Below are 4676 nucleotides of genomic sequence, written 5' to 3' on the forward strand. Positions count from 1 at the left end.
AGAGAATGCTTTTAGGGAGTTGAAAAGACTGTTCACCACAGCCCTTGGCCCAGCAAAGTCCTTTCTTTGCTGTGTTCTGACTTCAAGAGATGGGGAACCCGGCAGCAGGAGTTTCCAAGGTAGTCTCTTCCTTGAAGTACTTTGTTTCCTGGCTGTATTTCCATTTTCCTGCCTCCTATTCCCCACTCCCCACCTCCACTTGACAAAAAGATCCTGTTTGGAAAAGTATAATTCTGACTTGATACTCTTTCTTTGTAGGGGGTTCATTAGTCCAGTAGGATCACGAAACCAGGGTGACGGGGAAAGCGGCCAACATGGCGGGCAGACTGGGCTGATTCCTGAAGGAGGCCTGGGTCAAGTAGCCGGTGCTGACCGTGTCCTTCACCATCAGCACCTTGGCTCTGCTCGTGCCTTCCTTAAGCCCTGACACCAAGTACGCAGGCATGGTCAACCGAACTACGCCTTAAACTACCCCATTCCTGTTTGAGATGATGGCAACATGCCTGATATTCCCAGCTATCCTCAGGATCCCCAGGGTCCTTCCCTCCAGTGGCTGAAGAATCTGTGAATCCTCCATCTGCTCCCCGCAAATAAATGTCTTGTCTTAAAAAAAAATCACAAAACCAGCAGTACCTCCAAGGGGCCCCCCAAACTCAGTTCTAATATACAAGACAAGAGCTGTTTAGTCATTTAAACTTCATCTTGTGTGTCAGGTCACTGCTCTCAGGAAGCAAATTCTATCTCAGAAGCCACTATATTGCTTACTGCCTAGCCATCAGTGCAAGCCATACTGTGTCCAGAAAACTGTAGCCCCATAGCCTTGCCTTGTTGAGTTAGTCCGATAGACAGAGGACTCCCCGCAGGTCTAGCTATTTATTTACCTAGGAGTCACTGTGTTTCCCTCCCTCCCCCACGGCTAAATGGCTGATATTGAAGCTATGTCACAAAACACATGAGGCTATTTGTGACCTTTCACACCATTGCCCTAAATTCTGGCAATCACATCCCCGGTGTGATCTCAGCTAGTATGTTCATTTCTATGATGTCTACTTAAGGAAAGGAACTGCTAGGAAATCACACTACTATAACAATCCCCAATCCCTCTGCCTCCCGGGCAGCAATAACAATGGACTTCATCAATTACTGCTCTCTCAAGGGTATAATTCTCTGTTGTTGCCGGACTTTCACGAAAATGGCTCAGAATTCCAGCAATGTGAACAATACCATGCCACAGCACCTGAGATCCTTTCCTGGCATGCCAATTCAGGTAAAACTGCTTTCCTGCCCTGTCCCTTGATTTCTAGTGATTGCTTTTTTTTTTTTAAGATTCCTTTCTATTTTGGGGTCCTTTATGCCAACTTCCAGATTTGCCTGATGCAGATCGGCTTCCCTCTTTGGACTTATCAACTGCGTGCCCTACCTCTGCTTGAATAAATAGCTTGGATTTTGGATTCTGGTCAAAGCGTAGCCACTGGTACCTGTATTCTGCCTGTCTTTGTGCTTTTGGATAATCTCCCTGTTTTGGATCTACTTCCTGGATATCCCTACAGGCCCTGGGACAATAGATACTTGGCCCTACATTCTTCTGTGTTCAAAGTCGTTGCATTTGTGCGATGCATTAAGTTTGGCTGGATTGCTAGTCCTGGACTTCTCTGGTCAAGCTTGTCTTGTCACTGCTCAAGTGTCAAGTTTTTTCCAAGATAATAAAACAGTGATGAAGGGGAAGGAGTAGGAGGGGAATACATCTTGAAATCCATAGACGAAGATCAGGGGATTTAAAAAAAATTATTTCTCAGGGCAGCTAAATGGAGCGGTGGAGAGAGCAACATCCCTGGAGTTCAAATCTGGCCTCAGACACAGGATACTCACTAGCTGTGTGACCCTGGGCAAGTCACTTAACCCTGATTGCCTTGCAAAAAAACAATAATTTCCCCTAATCGTACCCTTGGAAAGCAGAATGCAGCTATTCTTCTGGAAAAGTCAGTTTTTCTGTTTAACTTATTTTATTTGCTTATAAGACTCCCTGAATAAAATAATTATTCTTACTCATCCCCTTACCTTCTCATAAGCTCTTCAAGGGCAGGGATTATTATTATTATTTTAATCTTTCCACATCTTTAGAAACCCCTGTATCTAGGAAGCATTATTCTGCTTTTAAGGATAACTTCAGGCTTTTGATAGAATTGAATAAAATATAAACTTAAGAGCAGGGATGAAGCAATTATTCTTTGAATTCTTAGTATCCAGCATTGCACCCTATTCAGAGTAGATGATTAATAAAATTAATTGATAAAAGCATTAATCAGTGGATAATTAATAAAAACTTAACTTTTCTGGAACCTTCCTTGATCCCTCTCACTTAAAGATATACTATTACCACCCTTGAGAGGCCACTTGGACTCAGGAATACCTGGGTTCAAGTCGTACCTCTGATATGACAATAGGCAAGTCACTGATTTGCATGTGTAGAGGGAATTTCCATAAGGGCATCCCTAGAGCTTTTCTACTCTGAAGTCTGGAACAAAAGGAAACTATCCCATAAAAAAAGCAGCCAACTTGGCTTATATAGGATATTCCAAAAGTCTTAGTGCAGTTTAAAGTTTTCAAAACTTTCTAAGCTTTAATTCAAATTAATTTTTTTCAAGATAATAAAGTAGTGATGAACTTTGGGGATCTGGGGAAAGAGGTAGGTGGGGAATGAATAATGCAAATACCTAATCTTATTTATTTAATATTTTGTATGGGTTCTATGTTCATCCATTTTACCATTAAGCTTACAGATGAAAACAAATCAAAGTGAGAGACCATACCTAGTTATGTTCAGTCAGGGATGTGCTAGCAAATGTTCGACAACCATGGGGGGAGGGGAGGGTGGGAAGAAATGTACATTTAACACACTTAAGTTTAAGTTTAATCTCCCTTATTAGTATTTTTTCCAACACTTTATTAAGTGGTGTTGAAACTATCAACAAAAGATATAAAACATTTGTATTGATCTGTAGCATTTGCAGTTTTTTTTAAATAATTTTTTTGGAGGCAATTGGAGTTAAGTGACTTGCTCAGGGTCATATAGCTAGTAAATGACTGAGGCTGGATTTGAACTCAGTTCCTTCTGACTCCAAGGCTGGTACACTATCTACTATGTCACTTAGCTGCCCCTCATTGGCAGATTTTTGAGGTTTAATGCTCAAACTAAAAATTTTAACAATCCTCTCCAAACTGATAGTTGAGTTGTCTCTACCATACATTATAGCCTTTCCCCTAACAAAAAAACAGGGGCTTTATTGAAACTTTTAGTGATGCCACAAAACAAATTCAGAATCTTGGCAAATCATGCTTCATTGACATCTTAGACACATTTGACTTTTCCACAAGTGATTAGAAGTGGGATTGCTGGGGAATCCATGTACCTTTTTTGGTTGTGGAAGATTATCCTACTTCTGCAGTCAGTATCTCTTCAGTTTCATTTTTGACTTGGGAAAACTTGAATTTCTCCTATACAACATGAGAATTGGTGAGGGGGAAAGGACAGAGTTCTGGAGAATTTGATGCTTGCTTATCTCCAACAAATGGCATGGGGACCTCTGGGCAGTTACAGCCTAATGTGAACTGAGCAGCCAAAGTAGCCACATATCTTCTCCATCATCTCATAGCTGACACAGATGCTCCTCGCATATAAACTCTAAATACTGGTGAGTACCCCCCCATATTGATTTTTTTTTTGTAGCGTAGAGAGCAGGCTCAGATGGTTGCAACTGCATTACCCCTTCCCTCAAATTTCCCTCCTTTTGAAGTTGCCTAATTCTTTTTCTCAAGGGTATAGCTAACTTTTTCATCTCCTAGATTCCCATTCTCCTGGTGATCCTTGACTTCCCAGTCAATTGAAACTGTTCTCTTGAAAACTGTCTGATTATTTTATGGTCTTTGCTCCATCCTCATTCTTCTTGACTTTATTGCAGCATTTGACATTGACTACCTCTTTTTTCTGTGGGGTGCTTTGATGCTACTTTCTTCTCCTACCTATTAGATTTCTCCTTCCCCAATCCTTGGAGGTGGGGGGGGTGGTCATTATTCAGATTCTTCCCCTAACTTCTAATACCATATTTCACTGCATAACCATCACCACTGCATAATGGTTGCACCCTCTTTTTTCAGTCCTAAAATTGGTTTATAATCTTTCATCGTGTAATTGTCACACGGTATAATTCTGTTCATCATGCCGCTTAAAAGGTAAACAAAGTAGCAACGTATTCACCAGTGGCATACGAGTTTATCTCTCCCACATTCCTAGCCATGAGCCTGGAATTTTCAGTGCAGGCACATCATCAATATTTAATTTTAATGTATATTCACGAGTATCCCATTCATCCCAATCTTGCACCAAAGACAGTTTAATAATAAATGATTTTTAAGTGATGCCGACACAATTTTTTTTGAGTTTAAATTTTTTTTTAAGGCAATTGGGGTTAAGTGACTTGCCCAGGGTCACACAGCTAGTAAGTGTCAAGTGTTGGTCTGAGGCCAGATTTGAACTTAGGTACTCCTGACTTCAGGGCCGGTGCTCTATCCACTGTGCCACCTTGCTGCCCTGCAACACAATTTTTTAAAAAACAGCTTCACCTAACAGTTGCACCCCAGTTTTTGGAAAAAAATTTGGCATAAAATCTGTGATGATT

At 41.0% G+C, this 4676-nt stretch overlaps 1 pseudogene; it reads left to right on the forward strand.

The window, feature by feature from the left end:
- The first annotated feature begins 314 nt into the window (after window positions 1–314).
- LOC110212776 (NADH dehydrogenase [ubiquinone] 1 alpha subcomplex subunit 3 pseudogene) lies at window positions 315–568 on the forward strand (annotated as a pseudogene).
- The last annotated feature ends 4108 nt before the right edge of the window (window positions 569–4676 follow it).

The sequence above is a fragment of the Phascolarctos cinereus genome, unplaced genomic scaffold (genome assembly GCF_003287225.1).
Source record: "Phascolarctos cinereus isolate Bilbo 61053 unplaced genomic scaffold, phaCin_HiC Scaffold_726;HRSCAF=1367, whole genome shotgun sequence".
In the NCBI taxonomy this organism is placed as follows: domain Eukaryota; kingdom Metazoa; phylum Chordata; class Mammalia; order Diprotodontia; family Phascolarctidae; genus Phascolarctos; species Phascolarctos cinereus.